The following is a 21,953-nucleotide window of genomic DNA, read 5'->3' as shown; positions in this document are numbered from 1 at the left end:
CAGATGGCCAATTTCTGCCAAAGCGGCCTCCGTTGACCGGGTGGAACGCCAGGGAGGGACTTCAATTTTGGCAAGTGACGAAGGGGATACGGTATCCTCTGGATATGATCTGGAGAACCCAGCGGTCTGATGTTATGGACTCCCATGCCGCTAGGTGCTCGGAACGCCCCCGACTGCCTCCAGAGTGGAGCAGCCGGGCAACCCTCAGGGTTGCTGCGCTGGCCGTTCAGAGAAGGGTTCTCTGGACCCAAGTTCCTGGGAGCCCTCTGCTTCTAGGGTGGCGTCCTCCCTGTCCTCCTCTGCCACGGAAGGACTGGTTGTCCGAGCAGGCTGGGATTGCTGCGACTTCCAGAACCACATCTTCTTCTGACCCTTTTGGTTCCTAGAATAGGGCCTCTGGGGTGCAGGGAAGCGGGTTCCGGCAGACAGCGTGTTCCCGTCCTTCTCGCTCTGGGTCAAAGTGTCGCGAACAGTTTTGCCAAGGAGGGCAGAACCATCGAAGGGGGCGTTCGCAAATGACGCTTTGAAGGGCTCTGAGAAATCGCAATGACGGAGCCAGGCCTGACGTCTAGTAACTAGACCTGCCCCTGCGGCTCTAGCGGCGCCTTCTGTAGCATGGGAGAGTAGCCGCATAGAGGTATTGGTAACGGACCTGAGAGTGGTCATGCGGGTAGAGTGCAGCTCTTTGTCCTCCTCCGACATGGACTCTGGGGGGGATGCAGCGTATTCTTTAATAAGATCGCGCTGCATCCTAATCACATGTGCCAGATAGTTCAGCGCCCTCACCGAGAAGGTCGCTGAACTAAACATCCGCTTCCCCAAGCGGTCCATCATCCGAGACTCCTTGCTCAGGGGATGGACTGAGGGACTCTCCTGAGCAAGTTCCCTCTTGGTGGCCGCCGCCGTCAACATGGCATCTACCAGAGGCCCCTTACTCCAATGGGCACGGTCAGCGGGGACTGAGGATCCTCGGGCCTTTAGGGAATGGCTCCACGGTGTCCGGTTCCTTCCACGCCCTGGAGGTAATGAGGTCCACCAGGGGTCGGCAGGAGGGACACCCAAGAGGTAGACGGGCCCGCTTCAAATGCCTCCAAGAACACGGACTCGTCCGAGGAAGACTTGGGGCAGACCACCCCCTTATGCGGAGCATTTCCATGATGTCTCCAAATGAGACATCCTCGGGGTGACCGTGGGGAGCCTTCCCCTTCCTCCAAATCCGTGTCTTCCGTGAGAGACTTGGGGAGTCAATGTGCCTCCTTTGCGTATGCTTGAGGAACATCCTCTGGGGGCTGTCAGAGGACTCCTCACAAACAGTAACCTGTTCCAGGGGAACAGCTTGGGGCAAAGAGCGGGCTGTCCCAAGGGCCGGATGGTGGAAGCCTGACCCAGTGCAGAGGGAGCGAGGACGGAGCAAACAAGTGCCGGGGTCCGGAGACCCTCAACAGGGCCCTCTCCACTACATCAAAGCCGAAGGAGCCGACCTCGACCAAAGGATCCGACAATCGGCTCCCCTCGGATCCGAGGAGTGGATCGAGCCGGCGCCAAGCTCGGATCCGCAGGGACAGTGCGCTCCGACACAGACGGTGCCGAAGGAGCACTGATCCCCCCGGATCCGAAGGTCGGATCCGATGCACTCGAGGGCAGGGTCGGATCCGGTACCAAGTACTATCGGCGCCGACCCACCCCGCTCGGCTGCTCGGCTCAACTGCTCCGAACCCGGATAGCGGGTCGGAGAAGGAGCAATTGGCTTGAAAAGGGTCGAGCTCCCCAGAGGGGAGGCAAGAGCACTCTATCTGCATCTGGGCCTGGATGAACCTTCTCATCATCCGTCCAGATCAGCGTCCGACAGGCTATAAGTTGATCTCGGCGAGGCTACCGAGGTAGGCCTTGAGTGCCTCCTCGATAGCCTCGACGGAGATCGGATCTCCTCCTCCTCAGGTCCCGTAAAACACACTGGAGACCGGAGCCGAGGAGGAGAGCCAGCAGACAAGGAGGCCGGGGAGAAGCCGCTTGGCTGGTGGGGCGAAACAGAGGTCTCGGCCCGCCGCTTATGGTGCTTCTCCTCCGGTCCTTCTTCCTAGCTTCCCTCTCCTCCGAACCACTACAGGGAGGTTGAGTCCCAGGAGGAGGAGGGGGAGCCGGAGAGGGGACAACCGTGGTAATGGTTACCCCCGAAGGAGCGGAGGCCGGAGCCGAGTCCGGCAGCAAAAGACCCGCCAAGACTAGCTTGGACCTCCGCTCCTTCAATGCCCTGGGGTTGAACCCTGCACAAATGGAACATCCAGATGTGAGGTGTTCAACCCCCAGGCCATCAGCTGGGGAAAGCTTATGGCCACACTCGGAGCACTTTGAAAATTCAGCTTTGGGCTGCTCAGACATCCCAAAAGCAAACAAACAAGGTTACTAAAACTAGTAAAAGTAAAGTAACAAAACCACTCACAGGCCCAAACACACACTACGCTACCAGCGAGGGGAGGGATATTAAAATTAAATTTTAAACACTAAAAATATAATAATATAAGAGGGAAACCTACACTTTCACACAAGTTTTACAAAAAAAACTTTCAAAATTAAGCACTTTTGAGACTAGAAAAATCACTTAGCTGGAGAGCTGGAAAAAACACAATCTGGTCACCATGCGCGGCAAACGAGATCTGAAGTCATGAGGGTAGAGCAGGGCATTATGGGTGAGGGGAGGAGCTGAGAGCTTGGATCCATAGCTGGTAAACCATGCCGGTTCGGATCCGATATCGGATCCATAACCCACAGGTTGCAGACAAATGAATCTCCTACTTCAGATCTACCGATTTGCTTAGTTGGCTGAGAATGGGCCTCCAGTCCCCTGTCATCTTTGGCACCAAAAAGAATCTTGAGTAGAACCCCGATCCACACTGACCTGGGGGGACCTTTTGGATGGCTCATTTTTGACAGAGCTTTTGTATTTCAGAAGCTATCTCCTCCCTTTGACTGGGTGGGACATTGGGAAGGGATTTTGGAGGTATTGGATAAGATATTAGGGGAATGTGGCAGCCTCTGGTAATGATTCTCTGCACCCACTGATCATCTGTAATAGAGAGCCAGGCAGCTTGGTGCAGAGAAAAACGCGCCCTGACTGCTTCCAGAGGAAAGCAATCGGGCAGCGCTTCAGGAGTGTTGATACGGTCTACCCAAGAAGGAATCTCTGGAGCCCTGGTTCCGTGGACTCCCTCTGCCCCGAAAGGGGCATCTTCCATTATTGGAACCCCCTCTGCCTCTGGGAGAGTCCTCAGCACGTGCGTCATGGAAAGGATCTTGAGACTTCTTGTGCCACATCTTCCTACTCCTCTGGTTCCTGGAGAAGGAACGCTGAGGTTTAGTAAAGTGTAGGCCCAAGGCAGACAAGGTCTTCCCATCTTGCTTGCACTTGGCTAATGTATCCTTGACCTTAGCACTGAACGGAGCTGATGGTTCGATAAGGGCATTTAAAGAGGAAGACTTCAAGGAGTCTTTGAGGTCACAAATGCGCATACAGGCATGGCGTCTCATGACTATGCCTGCACCCGCAGCTCTAGCCGCTCCTTCGGTTGTGTGGGACAGCAACCTCATGGACGAACTGGATATTGACTCTAGGGTGGCAAGTTGGGAAGAAACTATCTCGTGCTCCAATCAATACTTGGCCCGCGAGGGTCCCGGAGAGTTCAGAGATAAGATCTCTCTGGAGCCTTGTATAATGTGTGCCAAAAAGTTCAGAGACCTGACTGCAAAGGCCGCTGATGCAAACACTCGCTTCCCTACCCTGTCCACTGCCTGGGAATCTCTGATAGGTGGGTGGACAGTAGGATCGTCTTCCGCAAGGTCCTTTTTCGTGGCTACCGCCACCACCATAGCGTCCACTGGCAAACCTCTAGACCAATGGGGTTTTTCCTCTGGCGGGGAGAGTATCTCGTCTGATCTCCTGGGGATGGCCTCAATGGTGTCTGGGTTCTTCCACACCCACTACACGATGAGCTTAACCAACTCATCCGCAGGGGAGGGGGGGCACCCAAGAAGTAGAGGGCAGACAGCGAAAGGCCTGCAGGAATACGGATTCCTCCGAGGAAGGATTGGAGGGCTTCCTGTCACCCCTTTGTTTCAAGATTTCCAGGTTTTCCAGATTTTCAAGTCAGGGGGTGACTGCGGGGATCATTCCCCATCATCGTAATCCGTATTTTCCATGAGGGACTCCCCATCATCGTAATCCGTATTTTCCATGAGGGACTCCTCTGGAGAGTCCATGTGTTTCCTCTTATACGCCCGTTTCAGAGGGGGTTCTTCAGTGGGAGTATCCGAAGAAGACTCAAAGGGAAATACCCTGGAGAGGGGTTTCCTGGGCCTTGTGCTCTCGGAGTCCTGGGGGTGGCCTTTGACAGCTGTGGCTCAGAAGGAACTGGAGGGATGACCAATGCAGGAGGGTTGCTAGAAGCAAGCACCCTCTCCATCACCCAGAAAGCGGGCCCGACCGAAGAGTAGTAGTAGCCCGGAACCGAAGAAGACAAAATCAGAACCAGAGTCACACCTCGCTCCACAGAGTCACCCCCGGGGATGAAGCCTCAAACAAACTCCGGGCGGTAGTCACCCTTGGACCCAAAGCTGGGCCCGACAACACAGTCGGAACTGGAGGTTCCACCCCCCCCAAGCATGAGATTGAGGAAGGGTGGGTTCCAATGGAACAGACACCCAAAGGGGCCTTGGGGCCTCAGACACTGTTGTCAGCGCCGAGGAATAGGGTCCTCTCGAAACCATCGGAAATATGAACCTTGGAACCGAGGAATCCAAGGGAGGAGAGTATGTAGGGGTCGCCAGTGTAACAGACCCAAAGCCTGGCGTGGGATGCATCTAGGCAAATTTTAAATTCCCCTGGCAGTCAGCAGCTGGTCAAAAAGACGCACCACATCCAATTCTGAAAGACTCTTGGTGGATCTTACCGATGCCCCAGAGGGGGAATAAGGCCGGTCCAAAAAGGGGCTGCAGGTTTGTCTGGCAAACGGGTCCACAGACGACGAGTACTGGGTCCGTGGTGTATCACAGAGCAGCACCGATGATTACAGCTTAGAAACCGGCAACAAAAGAATGTTTGGAGCCGAGAACGGGCTCGGAGCTGAGGTCACAACAGGGGTGGACATCAAGAACGGCTCCGAAGTTGTTGACGGAAGTGACGTCGGTGCCGAGATATAGGCAGACAAACTAATCAGAACACAGGTAGTAGATGGCTTCGTAGTTGTCGGGCCGGGGTAGGTGCTGACAAGGCGACCTCGGTATGCTTCACTAGAGCCGAATTAGGATCCGATGTAGTCAGAACCAAGAAGGCAGTACGGTGCTCGGAGGAAGACTTTTGGGCCTTGTGTTTATGGCTTTTACCTCTGTCACCAGCCGGTGAAGAGGGATCCGAGCAAGGACGTTTCTTGTCCACAGAAGGAGGGGATGAGACCTCAGTCGCAGAAATAGCCTACGAAAAAGGCGATGAAAGCAGGCCCTTCAGGATCAATTTATTACGAGGTTCATTCAGTGGGTAGAGCTGAGTGTAGAAAGATACCAAAGAACTAGTAACTAACAAGAAAAAATTTCACAAAAAATTGTAAATTTATAAAGATAAATCACTTAGCTGGAGAGCTCGGTAAAATGCAGCTATATGGCTGCATGGCAAATGAGATCTGAGGTAAAGGAGTGAAGGGCATTGTGGGTAGCAGCTTAGCTCGAGAGTTTTTGGTGCAAGCAAGCTTGGTATAAGGCTGACTCGGTTCCGAGGGCTCGAAACCGAACCCATCAGTGATCAATAGGAAGAAGATTAACAACTTCAGATCTATAATTCAAACTGGAAAGAGATGATATTGAAACAAGGGGGGAGCTCAAAAAAAGGACAGACTGGGATTTTGGATGCAGATCCTTAAGGAGAATAACAATAACCACTGATATTATATGCATAAAGTAGCAAAAAGTATTCTAAGAACTGAGCCAACAAGAGAATGGAGAAAGGAGATTCTGTTGATAGGGATGGCTGCAATTAGGGATATACACAATAGGCAAGAGGGGGCTGGAATGTATTAGAGAAAACTGACAAAATAACCAAGGTATTTGGAGCAAACAATTAACAAAAAAAGGTAACAGAATGGGAAGAGGCCAAGAATTTATTTGAACTGCAGGCTAGAAACTGCCTTCCCTATCAAGGATTGATATCAGAGTATAGGCAGAGAGAAAGCGCTAGGAGGATCCTAAGTGAAAGACCAGCACTGGTAGAGCTTTTAGTAGATGCTACAACACAAGTTGCTGTTAAAAAAGGAATAATTAGTAAAGCATACAAAATATTGCATGATAACTATAAGAATCAAATAGAGAATGTTAGAAAGGATTGGGAAGAGAGATTGGATAAGCAATTCACAAAGAAACAGTGGGACTAGGGGGATATAGGTCTGTCTCCCAAATATGCAACAAAGTCTAGAAGATTTAGGATCTTTGCCTGGAAGGGTTTACATATATTTTTATTCCCAAACTGGACTCAAAAGAATTTTTCCTCAGGCAGAAGTTAAATGGAGTTGTGATGGGGAAGAAAGAGGTAACAGTACATATCTTCTGGGAGTGTAATACCCACTGAATACTATTCTAGCATGTCCAAAGGTCAGTTGTCAATCTCCTCTCCGGTCCAACTGGTGAATCTGGGAATCTTGAGGCAATGTTACAACTACCTCATGTACACAGACAACCCTCTCCTCCTCCTCCCAACAAATTCCAACACATGAGAGATGCAACCATATAGCCATACTGGAGGCTAAGCTCTTTCAACTCAGTACTGGCGAAACCAGTCAGAGGAGAAGGAAACCACACTCACTACAATTCCAGTCTCACATAGACCTACCACGACAGCAAACCAAACACATAAACACACAAAAACATACTCGGAGGCTCTAAATAAAAATCTGCCTAAGCAGCAGAGACCTCCAAAGCAGACACCCAAGCAACCGCTACTCCAAAACAAAACTCGTGCAACACATAGCTCACAAAGCCAGTGTGCCGAACAGTCACAGCCCTTAAGGCTAAACAACACACCTGATACACTTGTAATAGGTGACTATCGTCAGGCACACTGACGTCCCGCTCACCATGCTGAACAAGTAGGTCACGGTGAGCTGCCTGTCGGGCGCTAGGATCCGCCACATAACACAAGCACTCAGGTCACTCCAAGGCAAGTACAAATATGACTCAGTCATTGTCCATGCTGGTGTGAATGACCTGAGACGTGCCTCCCTGGACTACATGAAAAGAGACATAGAGGAGCTCTCTGAGCATGTAGCCCAGGCTGGTATGACCCTGACCTTGAGTAGCATCTTACCCTCACCAAGAATGATGCCACAATATGAAGACAAGATGATCAATTTCAACAATTGGCTTAAGTATTGGTGTCATTCAAAGGGGATCCAATGCCTGTCAGCCTGGGATGACATGCTCGACAAGCCATGATGCTTCGCTAGGGACGGCTTGCACCTGTCACCCCTGGGCTTTCGGATACTGGCAAAGGCTCTTGCTACCCCCATAGTGCCTTTTTTAGGCAAGGCTCAAAAGACAAACCCACCTCCATATGTATCACAAGGGATAAGAAACTAAGAGTAATGCTACTCAATGCCAGAAGTCTAAACCTCAAGATGCACGCACTCAAATCTCTCCTTAGCATGGAGAACATCGATATCTGTGCAGTAACAGAAACCTGGTTCAAGGCTCCCGAGAGCACCCCAGCACTACCAGGTTATACCTCATACCATGCTTTTTGGCTCCAAAACTTGGACCGTACTACAAATGGAGGGGGAGTATCAATATTCGTCAAAGATACCCACACCTCCAGGTTGGTGGCACAGCACGAAGCATCAGAGACTATCCATGTGCAACTAACAGTGGGTAAAACTGCCTTCCAGTTTATAGCCTGCTACAGACCACCCTCCCAAACCCAGGAACCCCACTCGGCCTTCCTGAGAACCCTGGAAAATATGAAGGTCTCTCCAAACACCATTACATTGGGCGTCTTGAACTACCCAAACATAGACTGGGAGCATTACTCTAGCTCCAACACCCTAGCCCAAAGGTTCCTAGAATTTATAAACTCAAATGCTATGGAACAACTTGTTACCACTCCCACAAGAGGGGAAAACATACTGGACCTGATCATCACCAACATGGGGACTCTATGCTCCAGACCAGAAGTGTATCCCTCACTGGTAAGATCAGACCATAAACTAATCTCACTGGATAGTCACATCCCGACTCCATCCCCTGCCCTGAAAACCACAGTGAAAAACTTCTCTAAAGCAAATTTCACACTCCTCAAAACCGAGGTGGGATCCTTCAAAGCCCCAGGGCCTGTGAAAAATATGGCCCAGACCGCAGAATCCTTTATAAACGCATTCTATGAACACCTTCAGGAATGCATGGATCATGCAATCCCAAATAAAACTAAGATCCAATCCTCCAAAGGCCGACGTCCTGTCTGGTGGACCCCAGCCATAAACAAACTATACAATAGAAGGAGGAAGCTACTACATGATAGAGCAAAATCCCAAAAAGGGAAGGCATCTCTGATCAGTATTAGCAAAAAACTACGGGCACTCATAAAATTGTCTAAGGCCAGCTTCGAGAGAAAAATTGCACAGGACACTAAGGATAATCACAAGGCTTTCTTTAGTTATGTTAGGAACCTGGGGGAGAATTCCCAGATATGCTCAGAATTAGTCCAAAATGACAAAAAATACACAGAACCCACAGACACTGCCAACATCCTAGCTGACCGGTTCAGCTCAAACTCCCCCCCCCCTCCCCACCAAAAGGGCAAATATTTATCCCGGAAGAGTGCTGCCCCCCTGACATCTCAGATGCTCAGGTAAGAGCTGCCCTCTCCAAAGCAAAAAACACAGCATCAATGGGACCAGACGGTGTCCCGGGCTGTGTCCTACATGAACTCCAAGAAGAGCTAAACCCAAACATAAAACTACTGTTCAGTCTCAGCCTTACTACAGGATATGTACCCAAAGAGTGGCGTACAGCAACAGTGGTCCCTCTCCACAAAGGTGGTGCCTCAACGGATCCTGGAAACTATCGCCCCATAAGCCTGACTAGCTTGGTCTGCAAAGCTATGGAAAGGATCATCATGGACCTCATAAATAAAGATATTGGGGACCTACAGACACTGGATCCTACCCAGTTCGGCTTTGTTAAGGGCAGATCCTGCCTCTTAAACCTGGTTGATTTCTTTGAAACAGTCACCAAGCCATTGACGAAGGGAAGGTGGTCCACACAGCCTACCTGGACCTCAAAAAAGCCTTCGATACAATACCCCACTCTGGCATTATAGATAAGCTCACCAGCTTAAATATAAACCCCTATGTCACTAGATGGGTTGCAAACTGGCTCAAGGACAGAACCCACATGGTTAGAATTGCTGGAGCCATGTCAGACTCCAAACCAGTTACAAGTGGCGTCCCACAAGGCTCAGTCCTGGGACCTCTCTTGTTCGGTATATATTTCTCGGAGGTACAGGCCAACATGGAAGGACTGTGGCTGACTAAGTTCGCAGATGACCGCAAATTGGGCGCCATAATCCACTTTCCAGCCGACACAAGCATCCTCCAAAAGGGCCTCATAGAAATAGACAACTGGTGCCAGAGCCATGGCCTCAAGCTAAACGCCAAAAAGTGTATAGTCATCCCCTTTGGCAAAAACAAAGTGCCCACAAATTACCACATAGGTGGTAATCCATTAAGTACAGAATAAGTAATTAGGGACCTGGGGACCCAAGCTGATAACCATCTCTCATTTGACAACCACATGGCCAAAGTGGTTAGAAAAACATTTTATATAGCCCACTTAATCATGAAGGGATTCACATCTAGATCAGGGGAGGTCATCGTGCCTCTTTACTCATCCCTCATCAGGCCCATAATTGAATACAATGCCCCTTTTGGGATGTACCTTACCAGACACCTGCAGCAACTGGAAAGACCCCAAAAGTACCTCACCAAGAGGATCATAGGGCTCAAACAGATGCCATATGCTGCCCGGTTAAAGAAACTCCAGCTCTACTCAGTGGCATGCCACCTGCTCAGAGGCGATCTGTGCCTGACGTATAAAGCCATGTCCAACTTGGAATTAATGGACATGCTGCACCTCAGAAAATCCAAATCCCATTGAGCTACGCTCTCGAGAGACTTGAACCACAGCACTGAAATAAATAGGACATGCTGGAGGGACAGATTCATAAGCCAGAGGCTCCCTTCACTCTGGAATAAAATCCCAGTCCAGGTTAGGCAGAGTCCCTCATTGACTCTCTTCAAGAGGAATCTTGATGAGTGGATGGGAGATCGTAGGTTTACCCCGGGTATCATTTCTGTGTCACTGTTAGACAGAGGCACAGTATACGAACCTCGAAAAAGGGCATAGCAAAATTAATTTAAAATGGGTGGCGAAAGCCAAACACACTCTGGCTAGGCTTATAAATGCCCTAGGGCAGATAGCCTAGTATGAACCTATGAACCTATAATGAGCTGGCAAACCTTAAAGATTCCCTGCCGACTGCTCTGTCAGAGGTACTGGTTGAGCAAATTGGTAACAAAGAAATTATTTTTTTAAAGCTATGATATAGAATTGGAATTCCCTACGCAAGAGTAAGGCCTTGTTGAGTCTAATTACGGTGGCTGCCAACAAAGCAATTACCAGAAAATGGAAATCAAAGTCTAAACCAACTTTACTAGAAATAGCTAATATAGTAACAGAGAGATAGTCAGAAGAACTGGGAACTTTAGAAAAGGGTAGGAGCAAATTACATAGGAAAAATGGGAACTGTGAGAACAACATATGCAGAGAAGGAATGAGGTTTCAAAGAAGACAGGATTATGAATGAACTATGTAATGTTTGACAATGACTGGATAGACTGTAAGTGATATACAATACTTGCAACTAAAATTATGTCAAAGTGGTTTATGATGTATAATGTTTGCAACTCAAATTGTGAATATGGTTTGTTTTCATTTATAAAAACATACAATCGCCTATATCATACGTGATGATTTCAAGAAACAAGACCTACCAACAACAGTGGTATTTTTTTACATTCCACTTCCCTCTGGATCACCACCATTCTACTAATGTTGTCAAATGTTTGCCTTCCTGCCACAAAACCATGGTGATCCATACCTATCAATTATGGCAACACCTTGGCCATTCTTTTAGCTAGTATAATCACAGTTTAAAATTTAAATGGGTCTATATGAATCTGGGCATGATGCATATTCCTTGCTTTTATGCTATACAGCCACCACAGCATTCTTCCAAGATGTTGATGCTTCCCCTACTTTTAAAATACTGTTAAACAAACCTTCCAGATCTTTAAGCACTTTTCTCTCAACTTCCGCACTCCCACAGAAATACCATCTAATCCTGGAGACTTTCCAGTAGCTTGATTATACATCACAATTTTTATCTGATCCTACTTTAACTATTTGTTGCTGTAGCCTCATCTCCCTCTAACTTTGGCAACTTAATTCTTTCATATTTCCATTTATGGTATTTCTCGATTCCCACCTTTCTCTGCTCTTTATATAAAATTTCATAAAATTTCCAAAACATCTCTAATACCTCTACAGGCTCTGTAGTTAATTTTCTTGTTATAGGCTACCTGTGTTTGGCCATAACCTTTTCTACTTTCTGTTGCTAAAGTTGTTTTTGTACTAAAAGTTTTTGAGTTCTTGAGTTATCAAAACATTTCTTAACAGCAATGGTTTTAAACTCAAGCATATAATCCAGAAACTCCCTTATTTTCTCTTTAGTACTCTCAATCTGCTCCCCAACGTGTTCTGTGAAATCCTCCTTATTCTGCAAAACATTAACTTTTGTCAGCCCCTCTATATAATTCCTATTATTTCTTAACCATCTCTCTCTATCTTATTTTGACCCTATTTTTAACACTATTTCATTTTATCCTCCTCACTAGATATCTCTTCTGAAGAAATTCCTTTCTTCCCTATTAACTCTCAAATAATTTTACCAACCATTCTTAAATTCCTCTCTTTTTAGGAGACAGGTGGGAAGCATCAGTGTCTCATTTTTACTTCATTACCTTGCATTTTTATCTTAGTTTTTATTGGTGTATGACCTGAAATAGTTACTGGATCTGTCTCAAAGCATTCAATTAAATGTACAAGTTCCTATGAAACATCATTTTTATTCAGTATAGCTTAGTTATTATACCTCGGGGAATAATATGTACATTTTCTCAAAGTTCCTACTATTGAATTTGTGCCTTCCACAAGAAGTACTATCAAATGTCTTCATAAATCTACCCTCTTTTGTTATATTTTAACTTCTAGGTCTCCCAGATGTACTCTTACAGCTGCAAATTAAGTTCTGGTCCACACCCAAAAGTAATGCTCCCCGCTTAAAACTGATTTCTCCCAAAATTTCCTTAAGATCCACAACAACAGGTTATGTTGGAATATAAACATGTGCCAGCATAATTTTCCTCCCTTACCAGTAGCCCCTTAAAACCTCAAATCCACCATTTCTATGTTTTGCCCCTTCTATCACTACTGGAGCTCCTCTAGCAATTAGTTTAATTACTTCCCTTTTTTCCTTTGTCCCTGATATTCTGCTTTCCAGATGCATCTCCTGCAGCAATACTGTTTGCATTCCACACATCGTACTGCAATTCAGTACTCTTACTTTATTGTCTATACCCAAGGCCATTTACTTCCAAAACAATATGGACAGCACAGCCATCATAAGAAGTTACTCTTCCCAACTATTATAGATGACAACTTCTGTGAATGTGTACTTCCAAATTTTGTGTTACATGCCTACATTAAAGCCTGGGAGGTTGATCTTTTACACGGTTGTTTCTTGTCATCTCCATTTGAATTTATGTCACATTTTTCAATGCCTTACTTTAATAAAAACTCTTAAACAAAAAAAAATGAATACATAAAAAGTACACCCCCATAACCTACCAACTTACAGCAAACACACAAAACTATGTACTTCTTCAAACAAATTACGTTTAACTCTCCAGATAGGGACAACTGCCCCAAATCAACAGCTGCACCCACAGGCATCACCTAACCTAAATTTAAGTTTACCCACACTACAGTGAATGTTCTAGCTTGTGCTCCAAACTTGTACTGATTGCTGCTTGGATTTCTATTCCCTTGCTAGATGTGAAAAAAACCCGCTTGTATGCTTTCAGAAAACATTAACTTTTTTTAGTCTTAAGAAAAAGTGCACTGGCTGCCTTTAAATAAAACTAAATTACAGACTGTTCTTTCAAATGCACTGATGTATTATGGCTGCTAGGGAAGCTGTTATCTCTTATTCACTTCCAATAATTATCAAACTTTATATTTTAGTGAGCTGCTTGCCCTTGAACCTTTTACATTTTGCATTTCCCTCAGCAAACAATACTCAGAACTCTCAACAGCAACTGCTTGTACGTGCAGATAGCCTGTCTCCATAAAAAGTCAGACATGAGAAAAAAACAGTTAACTCTACAGATGCACAAAGAGTCCTTATCACAGTTTCACTCAAAAGGGAACTAATGGTACAAGTGCATTCAGCTGCTAACTTCTGGCTCACACTGAAGATTTGCTAAATGTAAAAAGAAAAAAAAAAAAAAAAAAAGAAAACTAATCACTGCATACTCAAAAAATGTATCCCTTCTCATGATATTCATTATTTTGCTTTATTGTTAAAGCCTACTTGCTTATAGAAAACACTTTATATTTACAAAATTAAGAGAAAACATCTCAACTCTATATATAATATATTAAGTGCACTTCTACACCCCAGTCTCGCCCCCACAGCCCAAGATTACAGCATATTAACAAACTTGTTTTTGTCCAACCATTCTTGCCTTTTTACATTGCTTAACACTAAAAAAGGGCAGTTGTTTACTTTAATATCTTTATAACATGCAGCACTCACTGAAAAGACTCACCCTCACATTTAAAATACACCTGACTACATACTACACAAAAAGTACAGTTTTGTACCTACCATAAATGTAGATGTCCGATAGGCATGCATCTGCAGTCCTTACAAATGGGTTGTCCTGTCGTCAGGCAGCCCTTCGGTCGGCCGGATTCCAAAGTCTGGGTCAGGCCTCGGCTGGTGTCGCACTTCACCCGACGTCATAGCTGCAGTTCTTCGGGTATAAAGGCATCAGCCGACGCCATTTTCCTCAGTGTTTCTTGCCCCAGATGCCAGGAGCCCTCTAGGAAGGCTAAATTTGGATAAATGCAAATGGTTCCAAATAGTAGAGAACAAACAAAAATAAGCATGTATGTACATATATACAAACAAATACACCATAATAGATTCCCCAGCTAGCTACAAGATGGGCAAATACCCTAGGAGTACCACAGAGGGAAGGAGGGTGGGTAATCCTGACTGCAGATGCATGCCTATCGGACATCTACATTTATGGTAGGTACAAAACTGTACTATGTCCTTCAAGGATGCATCTGCAGTCCTTACAAATGGGTAGAATACCATAGCCAAACTGGGAGAGGAGGAGAAATAAGATTATGGTGTAGTTAAGATCCCTTGCAAAACAGCAGTGGCAAAACCTGCTCGGGATCTGGAGTATAAAGGTAAATTATAATGCTTGGCAAATGTATGCACGGAGCTCCAAGTAGCAGCCTCTAAAATGTCTTTGGTAGCCACTCCTCGTAGAAAAGCTGTGGTAGTGGCTGTTGCCCTTGTAGAGTGAGGCCTGATGTTTTCTGGAGTTTTCTTCCCATGGTAGGAGTAACAAAATCTAATGCAATTTCCTATCCACTTAGAGATTGTCTGTTTTGAAATTGCTTTTCCTTCCATGCCTGTTGCATATGCCACCAGTAGTTGGTCAGTTTTTCTATTGCCCTTGGTCCTGTCCAGGTAGTAGCGTAGTTGTCTATGTACATCCAAGGTATGTAACCGTCTTTCCCCCCTGTTCTGTGGGTTGGGGAAGAATGTAGGTAGATGAATAGCTTGATTTAAAGATACCCTGGAGACCACCTTTGGCATAAAAGTAGGATTTGTTCTCATTGTCACTCTATCTTGATGGAAGATCAGGAAGGGTTGTACTGCCATTAATGCCTGTAGCTCAGATACCCTTCTTGCTGAAGTGATTGCAAGCAGGAAAGCAGTTTTCCATGATAGGTATTGTAAGTCTGCTGTTGCTGCTGGTTCGAAAGGAGGGAGTGTCAACTTTTCAAGCACAAAGTTCAAGTCCCACGCTGGCAATGGTGGCTTCCTAGGTGGTTTTACATTTTTAATTCCTCTTAGAAACTGCCTGAGCAGAGGATGTGAGAAGACTGGAGGATCCAAGTTGTATTCTGCTGAAATAGCTGAGGCATGAATCTTAATGGAAGAATAGGACAGGCCGTTGTGGAAGAGCTCTGCCAAGTATTCCAGGATGTTGGCTATGTTTACCAGTGACAAATTTTCTCCCTTCGCAGTACTCCAAATGTGATATCTTTTCCATTTTGCTGAATATTTTTTTCTTGTAGAGGGTCTGCGAGCCTCCAAGATAATGTCTTTAACCCTTTGGGATAAATTTGGGTTATTTGGTCTCATGCAATGTTCCAGGCAGTCAGCTGCAGTGTTTTCAGGTTTGGATGCAGGGTGTTGTAGTTGTTCTGTGTTAACAGTAAATGAACTAGAGGTAGAGTCCATATTTGTCCCCGAGACATGCTCCTCAGTAATGGGTACCAATGTTGCCTTGGCCAGTCAGGAGCTATCAGGATGATCCTTGGACGGTCTTCTTTGATTTTCAATAGCACCTTGTGCATCAAAGGAAGTGGTGGGAATGCATATGCTGTCAGGCTTTTCCAACTGAAAGATAGGGAGTCCACTTTCCAAGCAAGTGGGTGGTACGTCCTTGTGCAGAATTTCTTCAGTTGGTGATTGCGTGGGGATGCAAATAAGTCTATTTCTGGTAGTCCCCACTTTCTTGTAATGGTTTTGAAGATGTCCGGATGCAACATCCATTCCTGGGCATCCGTGGTAGTTCTGCTTAGTATGTCTGCTAGAATGTTTTCTTTTCCTGGCACAAAAACTGCTTGTAACTGAATGTTGAAGCTCAGGGCCACATTCCAGAGGTCCATTGCCATCCGGCATAGAGGGTACGAATGTGTGCCTCCCTGTTTGTTGATGTACCACATAACTGTGGTGTTGTCTGTCCTTATCAACAGTTGACCTTGTCGAAGAAATGGTCTGAATGTCTGAATAGCCAGTTTTACTGCCAGCATTTCCTTTTGATTTATGTGTAGGTGCAGCTGGTCTTGAGTCCATAAGCCTTGTATGCACTTGTCCAGCATGTGAGCCCCCCAACCGAGGTCTGAGGCGTCCGTTGTGATTGCCTGACTTGGTTGAGTGTTGTGGAAGGGCAGTCCTTTGTTTGATTGACAGGCCTGAGCCCACCATTGGAATTCTTGTTTCAGGCATGGGATTATTGGAATTTGGGTTTCTAGGCTGTGCTTGTGCTGAGACCATAAATTCCTTAGGTACCACTGTAACTTTCTCATATGCAGTCTGGCATGTGGAACCAATATTATGCAGGATGCCATGAAACCCAAGGCTTGCAGGACTTTTCTTGCTGTTAGCTGGTTCTGCTTTGTTAATGCCAAGAAGTAGCGAGGGAGTTTCTCGTGTTTTTCTACTGTTAGGAAAGCCATTTGTTTTGATGTGTCCAGCTCTGCACCCAAAAAGGTTATCCTTTGGGATGGTATCAGCCTCGACTTTTTTAAATTGACTGTGTATCCCAGGGCTTGCAATAGATAAATGACCCTTTTCAAGTCTTCTGTTAGCTTGTTTTTGTTGTCCGCTTGTAACAGGCAGTCGTCCAGGTAAGGGTAGATTTGGATTCCCTGAAGCCTGCAATGAGCAAATTACTGATGCCAGGCATTTCGTGAACACTCTGGGCGCAGTAGATAAGCCAAAGGGCAATGCTGAGAATTGATAATGCTCTGATCCTGCAAGAAATCTGAGGTATCTTCTGCAATTTGGTCGTATGGGGACGTGCAGGTATGCCTCCTTGAGATCTAGAGTTACCAGCCAAGACTCCTTGCCCAACATGGGAAGAAGCTGCTGTAGGGTCAGCATTTTGAATTTTGGGACAATGAGGAATGTGTTTAAAGCGGGCAGGTCGAGAATAGGTCTCCATTGGTTTTCTTTTCTTGGTACCAGGAAGAGTCTGGAGTAAAATCCCTGTCCTTGCTCCATAGATGGTACCTTTTCTACAGCTCTCATCCTTAGTAAGTGAGCTATTTGTTTTAGAGCTTCTGCCTTTTGATTTGGAGGTAGGTTTGGCATTCCTCTCTTCCTTGGTAGAGTATGGAAGTGAAACCTGTAACCTTGGTCTATTGTCTGCAAAATCCACTTGTCTCCTGTGATGTAATGCCAGTTTACTGAAAATAAGGCTAGCTTCCCGCCTAAGGGTGCTTCTAGTTGTTCCCTGGTAGGCGGTGCCAGAGCCAAGTCACTGTGATTGTCCTGTAGTAGTGGTGGTGGCTGTATCTGTGGCTGTACCTCGCTGGTTGTTAGCCTGCCACTGACGTCCCCTGTAGGCGCCTCTGGATTGTCCTCTGCCTCTTGAGCACCTATTCCTGCCTCTCTGAGCTTTGGAGGTGTCTGGAAAGGACCAATTTTTGGAGGGCCAATTCCTGCTAAACCTTGGAGGTTGGACCTGTAAGAAATCTTTCACTGTCTGGACAGATTTTGCCTTCTCTTCCATCTTCTTCATCACCTGTTGTGCAGGAGAGCCAAACAAATTGATCTTGTCCATGGGAGCATCTAGTAGCTTTGATTTGAAAGGCCTGCTCTTTTAACCATGCATGTCTTCTGATCACTGTGCCAGTCATGGCTGATCTAAAGGAAGCTTCCAGTGCATCATAGCCGCATTTTAAGGAATGATTACTGACCTGCTGAATGTTATGTACCATTTCTAGAATAGATTTTTTGTCTAATGGTTCATCCGAGGACAGTTTTTTAGTTAACTGGTCTAACATAAATTCTTGATACTGGATCATGTGGAATTGACAGTTCAAGGCCCTAGCTGAAAGAGTAGCAGAAGTGTAAACTTTTTTACCCCATCTCTCTAAGGACCTGGATTCCCTTTCAGAGGGAGGGTTTTTAGTAGAGGAAGCTGCTACAGCCTTAGGTCCCTGGGAGATAGTTTCGGGATCTGCAAAGGGAGCCTTATACAAATGATAATGTGTGTCCGGGACCCTGTAGTACCTATCGGGCTTAGCAGGGGCCGGAGGTAGTGAATCAGGAGCAGTACAAGCATCATTAAATGCATCATCCACAACAGAGAACTGGAGGGATGGCTAAAGGCCTATGCTGTGGTAAATGCAGAAAGGTTCTAAGCCTTTTTCTAGAGTCTGAAAAATCCTGGCCCTGCCACTGAAATTGTTCCCTCATAGCATGCAAGGTTTCCCCAAAGGAAAATTCCTCAGGCGGAGAGGCAGAAGGAATGGACTCTTCAGCATCAGAGTCTTCATAAGGGGAGAAAGGGTCCTCTGGAGGGTTTGAATTATCTGAATCATCAGAGGAGCCATCTGTAGAAACTGGCTCAGGGGGCTCTGCTCTAGGCCTCTTCTCTGGAGGTGGGTGAGAGGCCCTGTCTGGGTGAGGTTGGGCTCCCTGGATCAAAGAAATGAGATCCTCTGCTAGACTAAGCATTTGTGAACTAGGGCTAGGCCTGTGAGAGGGGGTCTTAGCAGGTACAGATTTTGTAGATTAAGCTGCTTTAGCCCTGGCAAAGGCCTTAATCGACATGGCTGCAGGTGGCCTAGCAGCTCCACGTGCAGGGGTTGAAATATCCAAGGGTATAGTATCAGATAATTCCTGGGAACCTGCAAGAGCAGGTGGGATTTCAGAAGCCGATTCCACCAGGTTGGAAGAGGCCTCGGTAGGAGGTAAGTTTTCGGCTGAAGGAAGGACCATGAGCTCGGTTTCAGCGAAACCGAGACACTCGCGGTTGGCTTAACAGCGCGGACCGCAGTGTCGGTCCTTTTTCCGCTTTTAGATATTTGCATAGTCGGAGGATCCGGCGGCATAATGTAAGCAAAATCTGAGCCGAAAAACTCCTCAGCAAATTCGGCGGCGTCTAGCGTCCGTCGGTTAAAAGAAGCACAGGCTGAACAAGCTGCTACGTACGTGGTCTGGGCCTAAACAAGGTAAGCAGTAAGAGTGGAAATCTTTATGAGGTATTTGTTTCCCACAAGTTAAACAGTTATTCACTTTTTCTGACATCGGCTGAGGCAAGAAAGAGTCCCCAACGGGGTACTTAGCTTTTAGAAGTCTTCGGTAATAGAAGTATTGTAGTAGTAATCTCTGGTTCTGACCGACCGGCACTTGCGAACAGCTTCTGCTTGGCGCTGCAAGAAAGACTGAGGAAAATGGCGTTGGCTGATGCCTTTATACCCGAAGAACTGCAGCTATGATGTCGGGTGAAGTGCGACACCAGCCGAGGCCAGACCCAGACTTTGGAATCCGGCCGACCGAAGGGCTGCCTGATGACAGGACAACCCATTTGTAAGGACTGCAGATGCATCCTTGAAGGACATCTGCTTTACTACAGAACATGCACTTTACACCATAAAATGTTTTCTACAAATACTGTTAATAGTTATTTTCCCTTTTAGTGTCCTTCTAAACATTAATGACATAACGCGGGGTATATGCTTTAAAAAGTTCAATTTTTCTCAGTTACTTTTTCTTGCAAAGTCATACTTCACAAATGCGACTGACTTTATAATCTCATATTTACTAATTAATTTATTTCAGTGTTGTAGGTCTTCTTCCTGTTCCTATCTCCCAACACTAGACTCTGGTTTAAGTCCAATGTACTCTATAGAGTATTCTAATCACCTCCTGTGCTTTTTTTTCTATCTCTCAAGCAAATTTCTTTGGAACATCAGAAAAGGTTTCAACTGTCAAAGTTTCTCTATGAGCTATATTTGCCAGAAGAGTGAGAAACAAAATCCCTCCCTGTAACTTTTTAAACAAAATTCAGCCCCAGTCGAAGGCGGTAAACCAAACGCATCGCGTCTACTGGGACAAAAGCGAAGAATAAACTGTTATCGTGGTATTTCGGTTTCTTGTTTGGCTCTGAGTAGTGATACAGGTGGTTTTAGTGTTTTTTTTTTTTTTTTTTAGTATGGCTCACTTTTTGTTGGCTAAACTTTTGTGTTTCCTTCTTCCTGTTGCCTGTTCTGCATCAAAAACGTCTTTGATCCTCCATGGAAAAAAAAATATTCTGAAGATAGCCGGATACAGCAGCTTGAATACAGCAGCTTGTATACAACTCAGCAAAGCTCCTCGTGGTGTCCTGCAGAGTCACACAAGCAGCAGAGTGACAAAAGAGTGACTTTCAACTGATTAAGTATTTTTTCCTTGTATTTTTTCCTGTGACTGCTAATTTCACCTAAAATGCGATGATCTAGCATTTCTGTGCTCTAAAAAGCTATTTTTGCTGCATACTGTACTTATTTTTGCTGTTTGCACTTTTAGTCGTTTTAGTCATTTTTTTGTGTTGTATTCATCTGTTTAACTGTTGTAGGCTACACACAAGTGCTCTAACCTGTTTTGAGCATTTAAAGTGTTTTTGTGTAAGTTTACTGTATTTTTTTGAAAAAAAGGAAAAAACAAAACAAAAAAAATATTCATCTTTCCCACCTTTTCTAAGCTAGTCTAGTCCAGTTTTCAGGTTATGCTGAATTCAGGGCTGTGGTACAAGTTCCTGTGTTGCCCATATCCTTACTTGGATCGAAGGAAGTTTCTCTGTTCACTAGTGAGAGTGGGGAGCTTTGAGCAGTCTATCTGTCCCTGGAGGAGTGGTCTCAGCCCAGCAACTAGTAGTTTATTGGCCGTTTTGGGCTAATTTCTATTTCTTTCATTTCCCTGCTTTAAAACCCGCATTTGCGCAGTTGTGCGTGGTTTTGCGCACAGCCGGTTAGCTAGGGTTAAACTATTCCCGGCTCCACGAAGTCTGCTCTTCAATTTTTCCCTTGGAACTAGTCAAACTCAACTAAAGCACTCCAACCGTCCTTTTACAGTCCAGCACTTGCTATAAGCTCTCAGTAAGAACTAATAAATGCTAACACTACACACACCCTTTACTATACATTAGTACAAGGTTCCCTATTCGTCCCTACCGGACAATCAGTTCATTTATCTGTACAAGTATGTCCAAAGGGCAGTTTCAGGTGTACTCTCCAGTCCAGCTGGTGAATCCGGGCATCCTCAGGCAATGTTACAATTGCCTCATGTACAGAGACAACCCTCTCCTTCCAACAAACACAAATGTATGTGAGAGATGCAACTATACAGCCAAACTGGAGGCCAAGCTCTCTCAAACCAAGACTGGAACAGTCAGTCAGGAGGAGAAGGGAAACACTTGCACCACACTACCAGTCTCACATAGACCAGTTATTTCTGCACCAGCAAACGACACACATAAATACACAAAAATATACTCGGAGGCTCTAAATAAAATCTGCCAAAGCAGCAGAGACCTCCAAAGCAGACATCCAAGTAACCCCCACCCTCTAACAACAACCATGTATCACATACTTCACAAAGTCAGTGTGCCATGCAATCACAGCCCTTAAAGCTAAATAACGCACCCAATACACTAGTAATAGGTGACTCTATTGTGAGGCGCACTGACAACCCACTCACTAGACTGAACATGGAGAAGGTTACTGTAAGCTGCCTGTCGGGTGCCAGGATCTGCCACATAACACAAGCACTCGGGGTCACTCCAAAACAAGTGCAAATATGACTCTGTCATTGTCCATGTTGGTGTGAATGACCTAAGACGTACCTCCCTGGACTACATGAAGAGACATAGAGGAGCTCTCTGATCGTGTAGCCCAAGCCGGTATGACCCTGACACTGAGTAACATCTTGCCCTCACCAA

General features: G+C 45.8%; 1 protein-coding gene across 1 annotated transcript in view; it reads right to left on the bottom strand.

Annotated features, from left to right (window-relative positions):
• Window positions 1-21,953, bottom strand: part of KIF13B (kinesin family member 13B) — a gene marked incomplete in the record, with an annotated part of 3,953,176 nt that overhangs the window by 1,277,870 nt on the left and 2,653,353 nt on the right.

This window comes from Protopterus annectens, chromosome 2.part1 (assembly GCF_019279795.1).
Source record: "Protopterus annectens isolate FY-2018-M chromosome 2.part1, PAN1.0, whole genome shotgun sequence".
Lineage (NCBI taxonomy): Eukaryota > Metazoa > Chordata > Ceratodontiformes > Protopteridae > Protopterus > Protopterus annectens.
The sequence above is the reverse complement of the archived record's forward strand: the minus strand, read 5'-3'. Positions and strand labels throughout refer to the sequence as shown.